This window comes from Strix uralensis, chromosome 3, assembly GCF_047716275.1.
Source record: "Strix uralensis isolate ZFMK-TIS-50842 chromosome 3, bStrUra1, whole genome shotgun sequence".
NCBI classification, from domain to species: Eukaryota; Metazoa; Chordata; class Aves; order Strigiformes; family Strigidae; genus Strix; species Strix uralensis.
In genome coordinates, this window is record NC_133974.1 from 100,867,138 (window position 1) to 100,888,194 (window position 21,057).

The window sequence follows — 21,057 nt, forward strand, 5'->3', positions numbered from 1 at the left end:
ACCTCTGGAAAGAATTTGTCCTACAATCCAGCTAGATCATTTACAAAGGACAAACACACCAGTGAGCAAATGCAGGATATCCAGAGCTTGCTGAATATCTCATTCAACAAGCCAGGCAAAATATGCATCTAGGTCCCTAGAAAACAACTGTTGCTATAATTTAAGTCATAATAAAAACAGTAAGTTGAAGCAGAGGAAATTGCTTTAGTCTGCTGAAAATAAGGGCAGGCTTTCAAGGAGACTTGCCTAGCTCCCTCTGGGAACATCAGAGTTCCTCCTTAACAAACAACTCAAGGGCTTTTCTTGCAGTTTTCTGCAAGGACTGAGAGGCTTTGGCGCCATGTTCATCATGATGAGAAGCAAGAGAACAAGCTGTCAGTCAAAGATATACTTTCATGTGGTAATAACAGGGTTGCCTCAAGCAAGTTACTGGTTATGTAGATGTCACTGCTTTTAAGGTATCACTCTCTGTCATGACAGTGTATCAGGAGGGAAGATTGCACAGGACAAACCAGTGGGTTTTGGTTTAAACACTGCCACATGATCACAAGCACACAAAATAAAACACAATGAACTTTAGGGCAAGTTCCTGGCAACTTGGTAAAACAACACAACACTGAAAGGCTTTCGTCTTTAAAATAAAACTATCTGCATAGCTCTGCTCTCGGCCATATGTTTTTATTCACCTCTTCTGAAACCAGCAAGTACTTCTTGGGGCAGAGGGGAACAATCTCCCAGACAGAGAAGCTGTGTTTGGACACCTTCTAATACCACACACAGCCGTGCTGCTCTGGGAATAGCAGGTTCATCCCAGCTGTTAGAAAGTGAGGCCAGAGAAAGGGTGATCAGCAGCAGGATGGAGACTTTTTTGGCATGAATATAAATGTTGTCCATCCTCTCACTAACTTTCTCTCCTGAACAATTAGGAAAACTTTTAGTGCTTAGGGATATGGTGTAGTTGAGAACTGTCAGTGTTAGGTTAATGGTTAGACCAGGTGATCTTCAAGGTCTTTTCCAACCTTGATCATTCTGTGATTCTGTAACTCATGTACTATTGCAGGACATAATAGGAAATTAACAGGTACTTGCCCTATGCGCAGCCTAATTGTAGATCTGCAAGAAAAATCCACTTTCCTGAAGCAAGAGACACTTGATTTAATGTCTATGGGGAATTGAATAATTGGTAAGTTTGTTCTGGCTCTCTCCATTTTGTCTTCAGGGCACAGCACTATCCCTGATACAAGCCCTTAACTTGTCCTGTTGTATGTAGATTTCACTGGTGTAGAAACAGAATACTCTTGAGAAACCTGTTGCTTATCCTGTAGTGAAAAACAGGTATTAACATCGACATATTCCATTGTAATTTTCTATCTGACCATACATTTTAGTTTGTTTTCAAGTCAGCAGCATACCTCCTCTCTCTTTTCTTTTTAAGTATGGCATGATGAAATGTGAGAAGCCATGATATCATCAGAAATTGTTTTTCAAGCCTTGACATCTGTTTACGACTATTGCTAGAGTGGAAAAGTGGGAATTCTCTTAAATTTCAAAGATAGTATCTGCTGCATCCAAATATCTGACTAAAGAACTCTATTTTATACCCAAGGACAACACATGTTGACTGATTCATGCAGTTCTGGTTTAACACAGAGTAACGCTAACACTACCAAGACACAGTGACTGAATGACCTCTATCAATGTTGCCAGTTTTAAAGCTTAGCATTACTGAAGCATTGTGCAATTTAGCAGTCTAGAAATCCGCTGCAAATCAAGAAAGCAAAGCTTCTTTCTCAAAGCCAAATACAAGCAACAAAAAAGAGCTGAATTTCTGTGCATTTTTCCCCCTTCTTTACTTACTATCCAGTGACACTGGATATCTTGTTAACTGTGTTTGTCTTTTAGTGTCTATAATGAATGAATTGAAACACAGGGATCTCAGAAAGAAGATTAAGTTTTTATGGTGGTTATGGGCATAGCTTTTGCTTATGACGGTTACCTCGTGTCTAGCCAAGTGGCATGCTTTTCTCCCTCTGTTTTAGTTTTGGCTACTGTGTGTGGGTGTGCAGAACATTTTGTTGCAGTGACTATATCTCTTTTCCTTTATCTAAAGGAACCTTAAAATCTGAGTTTACATATTTCTGAAAGTACACATAACTCTTGGGCACAACTACAGATGCCATTGGAGAGAAGCTATTTAGATTATAAACTGAAAAAAAAGAGCAATGGGTGTGAGGGAAATTCAGAATTTACCTGATATATGTTTAGGGTAAACAGCACTAAAATTTATAAGTCTATCTTTAATGTTTGTTGGTAATTTGTTTAGGTTAGGATCAATTTTAGATATGTTGAGCTACTACCTTAGTTTAATCTCTTTAAAGAAAAAGACCAAAAAGCAGAAACTTACCAGGATTTCAAATCTGATCTTTCTATAGAATGGAAAAGCTCGTTCCTTAATTTACTATCAGAGGTCTTATCAAGCTTACAGACCAACATCTGGGTATCAAAACCTCAATAATGGACACAAATAGTCTACAAAGGTGCTGTCTTCAATCAAGACAATGCAGCAACAGCGATTCATAAATATGGTTTTGATTTGAAAGTAATTTTGAATCTCTATGGCTTATTTCATACATAAATACTTAAATCTGATCCTTCTCCTATGTGGCTTCTTGTAAAGAATAACAGTATTTGGAAAGACTATGGAATACAGCCCATTTTCCAGCCAGTGGAAGATCACTCCACTTCAGCACGCTACACTGGCCTTTGCTCAGGAACACTTTAAAAGCTCCAAACAATGTGATTTATACTTTTCCCTAAGTAGACCATTCCACAGCCACTTTTATCACACTGTAAGGATCTCACATGATGTGTGTATCTTCAACATACATTTATTCTGTATTTTACTCTACCTCATTGCTTTTGTCCACTTGTTTCCAGCTAAATAATGTGACCTTGGCCTAGGAATAATAACTAATCCAAGTCAATGGACCTATGACAATTGATGGAAAGATCTTCTCCAGGTGTTTAAGCCCTAAATTTTTTCACTAATGTAGTCATGCTAAATTGCATACATTTAGCTTTTTAGGCTTCAGAAATCAATGCTCAGAGTTCTAATAATGCTAGTCAAACCCATTCCAGTGTGGTAGTATCTTTATTGTAGGATGTTGCCAAGAATGCCAGTACTGGCTCATCATAGTGATTTTTGCTTTTGCAATGAGACGACTTTTCATAAGCAGCCCAAAACTGTGTAAGTCTTTTCATATCCATACTGTTTGACAAATTCATGACCATTTGGCATACACTGACATAACCTGATGTCTCTTAGTATTGTATTTTCCCCAGAATCATCTTCCTGTAGAGAACAAAATGTTCCAGGATATTTTCTCAGTTCTCGGGTTTTGTTTGTTTATTTTACACATAATAACCTTGTATTGTTAATTCTTTCCCAGCTTTCCTCTCTACTATGACATCTTTTTTTATGTCATTGTGTAGACTCATAGCAATTTTGGGGCTGTTAATTTACTGAGTGGCTGACTCCTTTTTCCAAGTCAGTAACAAAGCTAACAAGCGCAACATGTCCTACTACTTTCTACCATTACTGTATGTTTTCACTTGCCATTCTCTAAACATATTTAACACGGTTTCATTTCTCATTCCCATCATTTGGTCTTTTACCTAGGCTTCATTCTGCCTATATTTTTATCTGAATAAAGTGGAATTAACTTTTTGCATAGTATATCATGAAGTAGTTCCCAATGAAGTATCAAAGCTGTGTATTTCCAGCACATTGCTTTCACCCATTATGTAAAAAAAGCACTGTTTTCCAACTTGTCCCCATCCACAGCACCTCCCAAAAAAGCTTGCGCTCCAGTGATTTAGCTCAATGCAAGACTTCACAGACTGTAACGGTGGAAAAAGTGAGAAACTGAGAAATGACTGCGGCAAGGAGAGGATGAGACTATCCCTTTCAGCACAAGCATGGATCAAAGTGATCATGTAGCTGTAGAGCCTCAGCTCCTACTGAAATAAATTTGAAAAGAGAAATCCAAAAGATTACTTCTTTCATTTGTTTGTTTTTGCACTGCATATAAAGTATTTCTGTGGTTAAGGGATTTACCATGGTAAAAAAGTAACATGAGAATTGTCATACTAGATCAGGCTAATGGCCCTTTTATAACACTATGTCTACATGGCATTGATATAAAATTGAGTCTAAACTTGGAGCCTTACTTAGGGAAAAAAAAAAGGTACTAAATGCTGGTTCCTAATATGTCTTCATTCAAACTGACTAAAGATAAAATTATCCTCTTAGCCAAGCTGCTCTCCCACTCCTGCACGAACCTTCTCCCTAATATTTACGATGACATAAATACCTTAGTGGCAACTCTATGAAAAACATTGCTGGTATTGATTAATATTAGCTTAGCTGTAGCTTCTTCTAAGGAGTTAAAATCAAAACTGAGAAGAAAAACCCTACAAAAAGCCAGAATTCATGGACCATGTACTTCACAGACAATGCATTTGAGAGTTCATACGCCAGAGAAATTTCTACATTTTCAAATGTAATTGGAATTGAGTAAAACAGAGTGTTCTATTTGCAGGCATATGTCTCTAAGGCCTTCATAAATTTAAGTCCTTTGAGAAAGTGTAAAATAGCTACAGAAACAAGAGATCCATATTGTGATTAGTCTAGTTTGTATTTGTCAGTATATCACACTGCAGATTATCACATACTGCTATTGGTTATTTCACATAGATCACAACATGGGGGAGATCTGGCTGAGAGAAGTTCTTTTCTCTAAGAAACTTGATGAAAGTAGGAAACAAAGGAGGCATTTTAAGTTGAAACAGATGTCTGAAATTTTTTTTAGTAAGGCTGGTTCTTGGTTCATCTGCTCCATTTAAAAGGTTAGGAAATAGCAAGGAGGCCTGAAAAATGTAGGAATTAATTTTAGATAGATTTTCATTATTTCTTTGACTTATTTGGAGCAGTTCTCAGACCTCTGAGTTTCATTCTCTCTCAATTCCATTCTTGGAGCAATACATCACATTCTTCATTATTATTAACAACATTATTCTTACTATGTTCAAGGTGACTTAAAAGTGTTACAGAATTAATTTTTCAATGTCTGTTTCAAGCTCAGTTTTGACAAATGGTAGTCATCCTTCCTTGTAAAAGTCTCTACCGAACTGAACAGAGAAAATCTGTTTCTTACAGAGAGGTTTCTTATAGGAATTATGGGAGTACACAGAAAATCAAAGTTTTTCACAGAAGAATATTTCTTGAAATAAAGTTTGTTTCCCACGATGCAAAACATCATCTCTTTCTTTTGCACTGTGGTGGTTCATCATGGTACTTATCTTCTCATACATCGCCCCTGTACTTCTGGGGGACATAGAGATGAACTGGGCAAAATGAAATATTTTGATATTTATACATTAATTTTTTTGTTCCTATTTCAGCTGGTATGTCTTAGTTCAGAATAAAGTTAGTATCAAATTATCAATATTTTTCTATGGAAAGTTTTATTGTTTTGTTTTGTAAGACAAATTCTTCTGAAAATTAGTAATAACATCAGCAAAACAAACAAAGAAAAGACATAAAATCCTGCTGCATGTATGAAAATGGCAATTTTTACCCCTGTTTTCAACTTGACTGAAACAGGGTGAATTTCATGAGAACAATGAAGGGCATTTCACTGCCAAATTTCAGTATATATCTCCAAACCACAGAGGATACACAGCTGTTAAAAAACCAAATGAAGAAAACGAGCACTGGCAAAAACACCTGTTCTTCACCAACCTTTTTCAGAACTGAATGACTTTTTTTTGCTGAAACTTTTAAAAAAAATCTAATGGGATGAAGGAACAATCTATGGAAAAATTCAGTTTAGATTACTACGATGAGCTGGTTGGAAACAACTGAAAACAGAGTGTTAAAGGCAGAAAGCATTAGGCAGTGTTCACAGTCTCTCACATGCTTCCTCCCTCCAACTCACAGCATTCCCCTGCCTTCCAGCAGCAAACACAGCTTGAGGAGGTCAGTATCTTCACACTCTCCTGCTGGGACAACGTCACTGTCTGCTTTGCAGGGAAGAGGAGATCAAGCTTGGCGTTGGCCTTGGGATCCTACTTCACTGCTTGACATAACTCACCCAAGCATCTGTTTCAGAAAGTCATAGGAGTAATATAAAGCCAGAAATATTCCAACTTAATTTTCAGAGAAATCAAAGTATGTTTTCTTAAGAAAAGTCAGGTAAGTATATTTTGGAGTTGTGGAATATTTGGAATATGCCTGCAGGCTCAAAGGGCCTTGATGCTGGGAACAATGAAATCATCTTTTTTCTTTCCTAATTCCTCCACTGCTTACAGAAAACAGCCTTTGGACAGTCTTTGTAAATAAGCAGCATTGCATTAAAGACACTAAACTTTATCATCAGTTTTTCCTCCTTGTAAGGAAAACAACAGGACCTGCTGGAAGAGCTGCTTGGGCAAAAAATGGAAAGCAGTAGTGTTTTGATGAAAGGGATCGCAGTTTAAAAAAAAAAATCAAAACAAAAACTAACCCTCCCCAAAATATAACTAACTGCGATATTTTTGCATGTCCTGATTGAAACACTAAAAAAGGTCTCTGGAAACTTCTTATTCAGAGCAAAAATTCTGTTTATTTTAAATATCTAGCTATGTTAAATAAAGAGTTAATGTGAAATATACAGCCCTTACTATTATGAAAAGATTAAACACCAGACAACCACTCATGAAAGGTCTCAGTAACACACTGCTGAGCCTGGGCCCAGCTTGTGATGTTCTGATTACAGTAATTATTCTGTCTTTTTACTCACAAGTTGCGTAAAATGTTTTTAAAGCATTCATCAAAAGAGCAGCGGTTACGTCTCAGAGCTGCAGGCACACTATCCCTGTGCTTACTATGGAGATACTCACTTTAGAGTTGCTGCTGAGACTGCTCATAGGTTTTGCATGTTTCAAATGAATAATTATGTAAAATTACATTAAGAACTATGTACTTTCAGGGCATCAAAGCTAAAAGATAAAGCAACCCCTCTTCCTCAATCATACTATTGTCCTGAACATCCTTATTTATTTTGATACTGACAACATGCAGACTCTGTGGTGGTTTACATCACTTGACCCTTTTCATTCTACAACATCCCAAACTGTTATTATAACCCTATTTCCGCTGCACAGGCCCAAAGTATCTTTAAGCATCTGCAAAAATATAAAATCACTCCCCAAATTTTGGAACTAATTTAGACATTATTATACAGTTTATTTTTTTTTCTACCAAAAGACTGAAACATGCTAAATATAGTCATAATGTTCCAGTTGTGACTTGAGCTCACCACAAAATAAAATTTGATAGTATATTTACATTTTCCACAGCTCAAAATGGTTTAAGTGTAGAAGTACATTATATTGATTATGTATTCATTCTTGGGTATTAGCTTTGTTTAAATCCCTTAGAATGTGAATATTTACCTAAACTGGATGTGTATTTTTCATTTTGTATCTTCAATAACATGTCATATTGCAGATAAAATAGCCACTCCGAGTTACTTGACAGTTATAACTAATCTTTATATACTATTTTGCCCATTAGTTAACAAAACACTGCAGAATTCTCTCTGAAAAGCACACCCATTCATGATTTATTTTTTTAAATTAATTTATTTTGCTAGAAAACATCAGCTGGTTGAAATTAAAGGAGGAGAAGACAGTTTTTATTAATGTCTTCTTCAGGAACAAAGTTCCTAAAGTTGCTGAAGTGATCCATTTTGACAGTTTCAAAATAAAAAAATATCATTTGTATGTTTGAAATTATTTCTCAATTTGAAATTTAAGACACAAAAAATATTATGTCCAATGAAAATGAAATGTCTGGCTTGCTCTAAAGCAAAACATTTTTTCAGATTGCTGGCTCACTGAAATTGTACACTTTTTGTGCTGATTTGAAATGTAATACAAATTCTAAAACTTTTAATACATTTAGATGTCTACACAAACATATAGAGATATACGTCTCTCTATATATAGATATATGAACACATATGCAAGTGCAAACTAAGAAGGAGAAATAAATACATATATGTATATATATGAGCACACATTTATGCCCACAAGAGTCATCTTTGAAATCTAATGGGCTATTTGACACTAAGGCTGACAATCAAACATAATCTCTAAAATTTACATCATTTCTGCACTCAGGTGCAACAACAGTAAACTCCCAGATCAATGGTGTTCTATCTCAAAAAAATAAAACCTAAATCAATATAATGCCTTTCTTTGAAGGATGAAAGGAAATAAAGGGAATTTAAAGCTTTGAAAGGAATTCAAAGGCGACTCCCAGTATCCCAGAGTTTACATTAGAACCTCAAGACATGCTTAGACTTCTGAAAGGGCTTTGACTATAAAAACAGATTTCTACCAGAGCAGCCTAAAACTTCAAGGGCTGTTTCTGGTACAAGAAATAACTGAGAGATACTTTAAAGAGAAAATCTTAAGTGCTGATAAGTTAGATGATAAGACAAATAACTATAGACTGTCTTTAGGAGAAAACATAGGAAGGTGCTGAGCAAATGATTTAGGGGTTTTTTCCAAACAGGTTTTAAAACTTGAAAAACTGCTTAACTTTCTAAACATAATTAATTTTTTTTTTTTAAAAAAAACCCTGTATTTTACCCCTGTCTTTACTCAGCACTCTTTAAAGATGTAACTGATAGTAGAGTACTCAGTTCAGTAGTAGGCCCATGTTATACCATCTTAAATATTCCACACAGCTGGGAGTTGTCAGCACAAGGAATAGGCACAAGGGTGCCTGCAAACAGTCTCCTGCAAGTAAGTACGGGCATGCTGACACTCTTCCAGGTTTATTTATTTTTAAGTTTGTGCTAAGGATGTAAGGCTTTGATTCCATCATTTGTCCTGGTTTTGTCCTACTTGCTGACACTGGATGATCCAGCTTTCAAACATACTGCCTTCAAAAGAAAAAATATTTCATTTATCTTTGTCTTATGATTGGTATGCTGTGAACCCCTACCTCCCTCATATACCCCTGAATGTATCACATGGGTTTTTGAAAACAATGATAAATGAATAGATTTTGATCTTACAGACTGGTTGTGAGTGGGAGAGGTTGGGGTGAGAAGCAAATAATTGCTACAAAAATATTTCCTGAAAATCATTCCTCACAATTTTCATTTCCTTGTAGTAATTTATAGATGTGACTGGTCTAGAATACCAACATTCTCCACCACCATCCAAAAAATTTAAGAAAGTTTGGATTCAAGTGTTAATATGAAATTTAAAATTTGAGATGTTTATATGATAGTCCAGATTCAAACATAGCCCCAAAACTGGGAACATCTAAACGTAAAATCAAAAGAAAATTAAAATTTCTGCTTCTACAATGCTCTGCAATATTAAGTCTGTAAGTAAAAAATTGGGAAAATTCTTCCACTGGCAAGAAGCCTGGCAATATTTTGTAACAACCATCTAGTGAGAATTTTGCAAATTAAAATCAATTTGCATTTTGCAATTGCATTGCAAATTTGAATTTTGTGGGCAATTTGCATTTTGTCAAATATAACAATAAAACCTTCATGGACTTTTTTCTTATATAGATAGAGACCCCTTCATGCAAAACCAAAATATTCAAGTAAATTACACACAGTCAAAAACCAGAGTGCATCCAAGTCTCCAGGAAATTCTGACACTTGATTTCAACTGCTCAATGAAAACTATGTTCTTCTCATAGAGGCAACGTTTGTAAAGAGATAGCTTTCCTTAGAGCTACTTCCACAGTTAGGAGAAAATAGGTAAGTTTTTCACATGTCTGCTAAACAATCAGCAAACTGCAAGCAAAATCTAAGTCCAAAAAGTTTGGGCTTTGATCTCATCTTAACTAACTGATGAGTGTTCATCCACCAATGTAGTTTAATAAAGTGCTCTATTACTCACCTCTTCTCAATTTCTGCACTAAGACAAGCAGAATGTCCATTTCACTAATAGCTGCACGAGGCTCTGGCAGTCTCTGGCCCTGGGAGACACTTACCAGATATATCTGCCCCGGACAATAGGTATCCCAAGACGTTCAACGTCACTGATTTCAGGAAAAATCAAATAAAAATCCAAGAAGCATTCCTGTAGGACCATGCCTTGATAGAAATTCATCAAATCTGGGTGTTTCAAATAAAATGTTTGGGGTTTAAAGAATAAGCACTTAGCTTTAATGGCACTGGAAAGTTTCTAACTTACTCTGATATGCTGGTTTCTATTTTAATGCTCTTTTCTTCTAGCAGAACAGTTAAAAGGAATTTTCTTTAACTAACAATCAAACTCTGAGAAAGTAAAAATACTATTTTCTAGTGTATTATTGAAACAGTTTTATCCAAAGCATTTAATAATATTTGATGCACATCCGTGCTTGATATGGAGGCAGAAGACAACACTGTCCCAGTTTATTACACTACTAGAGAATTTGGTGTAGAATGCTCTTCTGCCACCTAACTACATGGGGTTTTTTTGTCTTTTGCCCCACCATCCCTCTAACGCCTGTCTTCCTCCCCTCTTCCCTGCCCATCACACAGCAATGAAACATGTGCCTATGTAATAATCATTCATGCCATTCTTGTTCAAATACTGATTGTTTTCTCCACTGAAAATGTCGAAATATGGGACTGTTGTTCTATAGTTCTTCTACTGAATGAACGGTAACAGCATTCTCCATTAGCTACAGCAACTAATGTAAAGATCAGGCAGAAATACTGCCTAACATTTACATGCAAACCAGCACAGGCCAGAACAGGATGTTTTAGAATACAATTTTGTTTGTTCTTCACTTTAATAGTGAGCCTTAATGTACTCATATTAAAGATTGGCAAGAATACACAGAAATACATTTAAAAAAAAATAGTTCTGATTTAAATGAGACTTGCATAGTGGGGGAAAAAAAAAAAAGTAGATACAGAGAAAATCTCAGGCCTATTTTACAGTGCAACCAATAGAAACCTCTGTAGAAAACAGGAAAAAAGCCACAATGTTACAAGAAGAGAATAAAAGTTAAATTCTACTTATAGCAAAAGCCTACCTGTTTACACTCAGAAAGCATGATTATACTTTTTTGTAGAAAAATGTATATAATATTGTCAAAATTGTACACAGCTATACACATTTGTATTGTTTTAGAATATTTTCAGCTACAAAGTTGAAGCTATATTTCAGCAAAGTCAGGGATGTACATCTGTTGGATAATATCTGCTTTTTCAAAATTCTAAGCATAGAAGTAAAAATATAGCTGTGGCTGAAAAGCATAAAAGGTCTTTCACATTTGCAAGAATGTTGCTGTAGCAATCATGCTCTAAGCGTACAAGAGATATCCAAAGGTTGTAGCAAAAACTAATTTACTGCCTGTAGTATAGTGGGAAAAACGGAAAAGCTTTTGGTATCAGTCCATTCTTCCTATCCATGAGGCCGAAGAAGTTGTCTTTCTATCACCTGATGACAGGCTTATGTGCTTAAAAGTGTTACTGGTTTCCTCTAGTGTAACAGTAAAGTAATATATGCTGTGTCTACCCACAAACCCTGACTTACTTTCAATTTTTCCCATTCTCCTTGTGTATAGAAAAAACATTCTTGAGAGCACTTCAAATAATACTATGAACTTATTTCACCTTCATAAAGATATTTTGCCTTTCAACTCTTTCTTTGAATGTGCCCAGGACACATTGTTTTATTAATTTCACCAAAGGCTCTATGATTCATAAATGTGAAATTGTTTTCATACTTATGCTTCCTTGTTCACTGTTGTTCTCTTCCTGCTTCCTTTATGTCTGACCCCAGCTAGTCTCATTTGGCATTCCCAAAGCAGAATGGATTTGTTTTTCTAAAGCCACGGGCAGAGCTAATGGTACACAGATTCCCATGAAGTGGGTGTTGCAGAAATTGAATAAATAGCACCTGATTTCCACTGACCAAAGGCAGGATCGTTAAGGTGACAAGAGAAAAAAACCCTCTAAAAACAAAGCTCTTTAGATACCTTTAGAACAGTGGGAACCAGACAAGAATGTGATATTATATCTCTCAACCCAGGGAAACTGAGCTGCAAATAGTTCCAGTCAGGAAAGCATACTCAACTTTGAACTTTGCTTTTCAAAGGTGAGAGCTTTCACGCAGTGAGATCGTGTGAATGGGTGTGAATTAATAGGAAATGGCTTCTAAAGTAGATAGCCAGATTAAATTTAAAATCCCTCTGCCTCTGTTGGGAGTGTAAGTGATGATCAGAAAAAGTGGAAGTCTTCTGATGCAGAAATCTTCTCCTTACCTATCCTAAAATCTTAATGTTGCTTTCTCTGTGATAAGTGTGTAAAACCTCTCATTGCAAAGCAATAGTTATGAAAACACTAAGAGTCAAGTGAGAACAGACACGGTGCATCTTCTGATTAATTTACTAACATGGATATGTGAGAATGCCAAACGTTTTAGCTTTTTAAGAACTCCTGATGGTTTATACTCTTAAGCTCCTCAGTTTTTTCCAGCTAACATCAGAGCCAGCTGAAGTCTGCATGTCCAGAAAGTTTTGTTTTCTAGTAGAAGACAGTATTATTAAGTAGAAAAAAGAGTCTGTAAATCGAGTAGCAGGAAATTAAAGAGTCCATCAAAAACCAGTAACTACTCACATATAGACATCACTTGCAGTAAAACAGCCAAAATATAAGTACATCTTAAATTGGAAATAAAAAAGGGTATCTTCATACTTGCTAACATTTTTGCTTCCTGTATCTAGAATAGTACAATTGTCTTTGGTGACCATTAGCCACATTCAGCAAAGAACACAAGTTTCTAAAATAGGACTGACTCAGATCGGAGGCCCAATGTTCAAAATGAAATCCAAAATACTTCTTAGTAAGATTTTCTTATTTCAGAGGGTGCTTAAACTTATCGTTCTCCTCCCCATTTGACCTGAAAGTTTCCTAGGTGTTTGCTTTGTACATGCTTAGAATTGCCCCAGCCTAAATAGCTCAGCACCTATTTCTCACATCCCTCCCAAGATAGGATCTAGAAATTTGGCAAAGGAATGTGTAGGTCCCCTAAGGCATCCAAAACATTAATCATTACTGAATAATACTAAGAGCACACTGACAAGATGAGGTTCCTCAGAAAATGCAGACTTGCTCACTGTCTTTTAAAAGGATGGGTGGGAATCTCCACCTTAATGCTTGCAAGACTCAGCAAGAGAGAGAGATAGATTCAATAGCTTCCTAAATCTACAGACATTCAAAAGCCTAAAATCTCGCTTCCCAGGAGAGTGCTCTAACCAACAACCTTTTAGGCAGGGTTCACACTCCAATCCAATTGATGCTAAGCCATTCTACAGAAAGGAATACACCACCAAATGTGCCAGCGAGAGTAAGCAAGGGACAGCATGATGTTCCACCATCCTGGTTCATGTGGAAGTCATAGGAATTTATGCATTTACATCAAGCAGATAGAATTCAAATCTCCAAGGAGACACTCCTAACTACTAAGCCTTTCAAGACCCTGCCTTGTCCTCCAGCTCTGCTTCAAAAGAAACAAGAATGAGTGCTGCTTTCCTCTGGCAGAAAGGCTTCTTTTGTGAATAAGACATCTGTTGAGGCCCGAGAGGTCTGTTCTGCAAATTGTGGTGCAGTTCAGAGATCCTTAATCAAGGTTTAAACAAGTTGGTTCACGCATTGCAAGGAGTTATTTACAGCCACATCAACTTCTACAGCAACATATTTACCTTGATAAAAGTATGTCTAAAGTAGATGCACTGTACCACAGAGTCTAAACTCTATGTGAGTCTGGGCTTTCAGATAAACTGTTGCTCCCAGACCTTTGTTGGGTTTTGTTTGGCTTTTTTTTTGGGGGGGGGGGTGGGGGGTGGTTTTGGGTTTGTTTTCAGTTTTTTTCCTAGCTATATTACACTCCCTAACTAGCCAGCACCTTGTGTGAATTCAGCTTTGAGGCCCTGCCCTGTGCAAGGAACTTCAGTGTGTAAATGAAGATTCAGGATTTCCACTAGAGACTAGAAAGCATATAAATTTGGGGTACCTAAGTCATATATTCAGCCCAACATTACATTTTTGTGGTTGCTAATAATCAGAGAGTATCCTAGATAAGGGGGCTGATCAGATCTAAAATCTTACCAGTAAAACCATTGACCAAACTCAAGATTAACTGAAGTGTGGGGCGTTTTTAGGAGGCAGTGAATCCACACAGATGCTAGATGCACAGAATGCACAGATACACAGAACATGGTGGTAGTAGAGTTTTATGGGTATTACTGAAAGCACACCCAAACTCCAGGATCCTCGTTGCTTATGTGCAAAATGGAAAATGCAATTGTCTTTCACTTTTCAAGCTGAAATTTCAGAATCAGTAACTTGAAAACAAGAAAACAGCAACCATCTCAGCTTCTACTTACAGAGTGCATATGGCTTAGTAGGAGCCATGTGAGACACAGGAAGAATGGAACATTACAAAAGCCATTTTGGCAGGTTAAAAAGAAAAAGGCATTTTTAAAATACACCTCTGGCTTATCTATCAATACACATTCACGAGATATGGGGAAAGAGAATTTTTCCTGTCTCAGCACGAGCCGCTCAGGTGGATTAAAATTATGTCAGCACTATTTCTTCCCTTAGGACTAAATCGCTGCGGATATTAAATAGAAGTTGAACATACGACATTCATACTTAAAAGTTGATTTTAGGATTTCTTTTCCATTCAAGGTAAGTATTTTTAATGAACATAAAGTAAAAATATTTTAAAAAAGAAAAAACAAGCAGGAGAATATTTTCATTACAGTATATATGAAATGGCCAGTACAGCTTCAAAACATGGTGCTTTATTTAGCTCTGTTGATTTGTTACAGCAAAACTTACTGATGTCTGGATACAGATTAAATCTATATCCTTTGGTCACCAGGAAAGACAACTACAGTATTTAAGAAAGCAATTTTTAAAACAATACATGCAATTTCCTGCATTTCCTTGCAGGAAAAACATATGTAATACAAATTACTGGAATTAAAGCTAAAATCGGCATGATGGGTTCCGTTCAAAAGACTTGAGAACTTATTTTTAAGCTGTGCAACTTTTTATCTCTGAATTTTACTTTCAGTATGGATTTCCCTTGACAAAATTAATGCCCCCCCCCCCCCCCCTGCACCCGCCATCATGTTTCACAAAATTCAGTGTAACAGACTGCTGCTGAGTTCTGTAAGATGACCTTTGAAACCGTAGCTAACCTTTTCATCAACACCAAGCAAATGGCCAGCAGCCCCCAGATCTCTGAAGGTGTATTCTTACACTACTGGAGCTAAGTGCAGTCAAAGGCAGAGCTTGCCTAACTAGATCATAGGGAAGAACGAGAAAGCCTGATGCAACATGACATAACGAACATGACATCGTTTTGATGGACGGCAGATCTGCCTCACCTGTTTCTTCTCAGTTTACTGTACATGATGCTCTGCTACAAGAGCCTGACCCAAGCCAAAATGAAGGCTTTTGTTTATGTTGTCTCGGCACATAGCAGTGGCAGGGCAAGAGAGCTTCCTGGCAAGCCATGGCTTTTGCTCAGGTGGGGAGTGCTTCCAGAGCATGGGGAGCCCAAGGAAGCTGCATTGACCATATCCGATTCAGAAAGATTTGTGAAGATGAGAGGCCAGGAAGCAAGAACATTCCGCAGGGCTGTTCTTTCAAGTGTATGGGAGGGGGAGAGACTTTTCCTTTCAGACCTTTAGAGTGTTTCTTTCTTGCCCAGGAGGTCAAAACTTGCTTTATTTAAAGAAATGCCTCAGTCTGAATAAGTTTTGCTCTAATTAGTTCCAGAGCCTGGGAGACTTTTGGTGTCTTTTAGATCATCTATTTTAAAGAAAAGGAGAAGCAGTTTTGTATAAAATCCAACTCATCTTCCAATTCATGAAGGGATTTGGAAACTGCTGGAACCCTTTGACACATAAAAATGATCCGTGGCTTCGTAAAGCCAGTTTTGGAGCTGGTTATTCAGAAGGTAGTACAACTTCAATGAGGCAAGAAAATTTGCTCACTGATCAACAATCGATGAAGCCAAATTCTTGACTTCACTTTCTAATTTTAATTCCTATTAATTCAGGTGTCTCACTGGTTACTATAATACAGAACCATAAAGAAGCTTTATATACAACGTGCTATCAAAGAGGACATATCCCTGAAAATAAAATGACTCAATAAATATGTGGAGTCCTACTCTGGTAACTTAATAAAGTGTAAATCCCTAGTGAAAATATCAAATGAAGATCTGACTTTTTCCTTTATTGGTTATCCCCTGCCAACATGGGCTTGCTGTCCTTTCTGAATTACACTAAAGCCAAACAATAGAGAATCAGAGAAGTGTAAAGTGATGCAATATAAGCATCTAGATAAGATCATATCAGACAACCAATAACAAATCAAAATATAATCAAGTTATCAATTTCCTTGAAGTGGCATTAGTAAAAGCAGTATTAAAAAGTATATATGGAAAAACACATAATGAATTAAAGATCTGAAATGAATCATTAGGGTTTCAGTTTTCATCTAAATTTTCAGGTTCTTTGTCACAATTTGGAGGAGAAGAAATTTTATATACAGGCTCATTTATAGACATTGCCTCATCTTGGTCTCCAAATCTTGGTCCCTAAAGCAGTAAAACTGGAAACTAAAGAAATAAAACCCTAAACACATAAAATAATAAAAATAATTTGCTATAATTTCTTTCTCTCCTTTTCTCCAAGATTAAAAATGTTCCCTCTGTGTCTGTTGTATCTAAATAGATAAAGCCTTTGGAAATGCATTTACATATAATTGCAATGCACAGTCATGTTCCTGAAGCTTCATCAACCTACATAGAGTCCAGAGTAACTTAAAAAAAAGAGTCACTGGCTTGTCATCTAAGAACATACCTAGAAAGAGCCTTGCTTCCACCAAGCACAAACAGTCTTTGGCTTCTCCTTTAGCAAAAGCCTTGCCTCCCTGTAATGGCACCTCCTTTCTTGTAGACATTTGCTTCTTCTAATAAACAGCACTGGATCTAAAGGACCATATCCTGCTCCATGGCCTACACTCTGTAAAAAGCTGTGTCCTGCTCCCATGGCTTAGTCAGCTAGACATCACTTACCTCCCCTGCCTCTTCTTCTACAACATGTCTCTACAACAGCTCCCAGTCAGTGTCCTGCCACCAGCAGTTTGGCCAGATACAAATGGAAATTTTTTTCCTAACTGTTCTTCCAGCCAGGACTCCTGATGGCTGTGGGGAGTAAGGAGAGAGTGTAAGTGAAAGGACAAGATTCAGCAGTGCCCAGTGACAAGATTCAACAGACACAAATTGAAATACAGGAAATTCCATTTAAACGTAAGAAAAAACATTTTTTATTTTTACTATGAGGGTGGTCATACACTGGAATAGGTTATTCAGGAGGCTGTGGAGTCTCCATCCATGGAGATACTCCAAACCTGCCTGGACACATGACCCTGAGTAACCTGCTCTGTTTGATCCAGCCTTGAGCAGAGGAGGTTAGGGATTAGGTGATCTCCAGAGGTGCCTTCCAACCTCAGCTATGCTGTGATTTGGTTGAAAAACATCAGCAACACTACTGATCTAAAAACAGAAGATGCATCATATAACTTTTGAATAAACACAACCATACTCCATGATACAGAATACATTGCAAAGCTAAAAATTCCTGAGATGATGAGAGAAAGACCAACATGAATCTCATCTGGACTTTCCCTTTGCAAGTTACTGTGTAATTTACTATGATCCCTTTCAGATACATAGCTATTTTGTGAAAAGACATCTAGGTTTAGCATACGTTTCTTGAAACTATCAGTATTTCAACACTGCTGCTACGCTCCTAACTAATGAGCCACACAGCAAGTCAACAGACTGTTTACTTTTGCATTAATATTTAACTTCTCCTATGAATTAATTGGAAGATTTCTTGATAAATTTTTGGAGTGGCTCATATGTACACAAAGTACAGCCAGCTGCCTGTGTAACCAAGTTAACTGCTTGCCCTTAGTAACTTCTGTGCAAACACAGCACAGTCTTCCTCAGTTCAGCCTGAATAATAAGCAAAAACCTGGTTTCTTTTCCTCAAGAGCATGAAAGCATAATGTGATCACTACATTTTCCCCTTCAATTCCGAAAGATTTTTGCTTTAAAGACTCAGATCCCAATATCCTTAGCTCAAGTTCAGTATATTTTTACATTTTATTACTTTTATCTTTTTCTATCCCCCTTATAGTTTGAAACAAGGTTTACCCCCAAGTAGATTGCACCCATTTATTAAAAAGAAACAGCTATGGACAAGAGGAAGGACTGGATGGACAAAAGGGGCTCTGTGGATATTTTCAGTAAAGACTTATTTCATCATGTCCAGAACACTTCTATGGGCAACCAAAATAACAAAGGATGTCAGTCCTCAGACACTACTGATGGTATACCATTCACAGGGGTCCAAGATCCAACTCCAACCACCCACGCTTCCATTTAAACCCATGCACTCATCCTGAACCATTGAATGATAAAACAGTGCAGAAAAGGTTAGCAGCTTTACACTATCTAACTTTCTGTGAGTCAATATAGAATACATTTCTTTATCATGGGATGTACTGATACACCTGAAAGTTGTGTCTGCAGCTGCCTTGTGGTGTCTAAAGTTCTCCCTGCATATAGAGACAGAATATATCTGAAGCATGAAGCTGTGGTGATGCTCCCCTACCTTCTATGTATGAAACAGGGAGATCTTCAGCTTTACTTCAACTCAGTTTCAGGAAAGGCTACAGATAACAAATCCAATGCATTTCAGGTTTATTACCTAACATGTAAACACTCAGTCCTTTGGACTGCTGAAGTTCACAGTCTAAAGGGAAGGAATACAATTATTAAATTATTAATATCATAAAAAACACACCCCAATTTGAAGACAAAACAGAAACAAGATACCAAAGAAAATTCATGGGAACTGTGAAATTCAATTCTTTAACACATACACCTTCCCTTTAGCTCAGATGTTAAGGGGTGACACCACTCTAATCCCCTTCCATAACTGAAATGAGATCCTGTGGTGCACATAGCTGAACTCCTTTTTACTTAGTCAAATTTATTCTTTTCTTTAAATGAGAGTATGTTTATTATTTAATAACAAGTAGAAGAAACAAACTTAAATCCCATAATTCTGAGAAAATGTGCCATTATGACTGATACTGCAAAATGGTGCCTTGAATCCCCTCTCCTGAAGTACCAGCTGAAAATTCCTTCTCTGAATCTTCAGAACTGCAATACAACATGGTGTCTTGTTGTGAAGGGTAAAACTAACAGTTTTTCTTAACTTTCATTTTAATCCTTAGCAATTTTACCATTTTGCATGGGATCTGTAGGATTACAGGTTCTTCTCCAAGAAGAAAATAGAAATAGGATATACCTGATCAGCACCACATCAGAGACGCTAAATTCTTTGTAAACAATGAAAGAACGGGTGCTGATGTCTTTCCATCCCTGGGGAGAAGGGATTGAACAGAGATCATGCTCCCCGCTACCCCCCTTGATGTTCTACTTTTCTTTAGTGCTTCATTACAAAAAGTAATGTTGCGTGAACAAATGCAGCCCTGGCAAATGAGCAGTAACTGTCCCTTGCATTGCTATTACTGAACCATATCAATAGGCAGTTTAATCTTTGATGGAAAGCAGTTGTTCAGTCCTTTCTGGTACACTGACCCACAGTATAGCATTACTTGAAATAATTCATTCCTGTGTTTTTGTAACACTGTAATTGGGTAACATTGGAAATACACTGCAAATTCAGTGTAGATGTGAACATGAAGTCTTGGAATGCCATGAATATGGAGATTTTATGTTTAAAAAATAAAAATAAATATTCATAGTGTAATATTCAAAATCAAAAAACATACAAGAGGATGTACTTCCATCCCTTTTAGAACACTTTCCCCTGCACTAGATAAAAAATAGCTCTGTTTAAAAGCATTATTTCAGAAAATTAAAATTTTCTAACTCTATTACTAGTTCCTCCTCCCCACAATGGCTCCTGCCTCGAGAATCTTCATCGTCCAGTATCCTGTAGCATCAACTGTCTTGTGGGCTGTTCATGTTTTCCTCTCATCCCCTGCCTGATTTATGCTCCTGCTTCAGTTCCTGTTCTTTGAATACATCGGCTGTCCCTATCAAACTCAAATTGTGAGCCAACTATCACTAAACTTACAATGTGGAAAGCATGTTTGGGTTTCGTTCTGACCCTGAATATGTAACAAATTTACCTGCTTTATTTCTTGTAAGAAATATTTTCTCCTATATGATTCAAATAGTGCAACACAGTAAGACATCAGCAACCAAACAAGTAAAATGCAGTCTTAATATGACACCTTTCTATTATTTGTATGCTGTTTCAGTCCTGTCATATCTCAATTCCTAAGCTGTCAGCTGTATTCAGCTGTGGAGTATGTGATAGATTTGTTTTTATAAATAGGAGCTGGTTAACATTTTCAGAATGAATATTTCAGGCATATAAATCCTGTTTGCCTGTTTCTTTTCAGAAAGCTACAAAGACATGGCAAACAGCCACACCATGAGTAAAGCTGCGTACTGTTTGTTTAACTGGATCAAAGGAATGTGTCACAAATAGGTTTGAAAAAAATGCACACTCTTGTCTGCACACCTATGTAAATCCCTTTCTAGTGGTCTAGCTACCAATGGTCACCTCAGCAAACATTTGAAGGCACCTAAATTTGTCATAGATACACACATACTTAAAGTTAAATCACTTCTTGATATAGAAGAATCAAAAGAATCATCATCATATACCCACAATCATACTGCGTTTCCCTCCTGATCGAATTGTTTATTAGCAACACATTTCATTGTGGAAACTGATCTTACTAGGGCTCTGAATAATATATGTGCTATTCTATGTAGCATATGTATATTAGCAGATTAAATTCTCATTTTTTTTCAATGGCTAATGTTGTTACAGTAGTTATT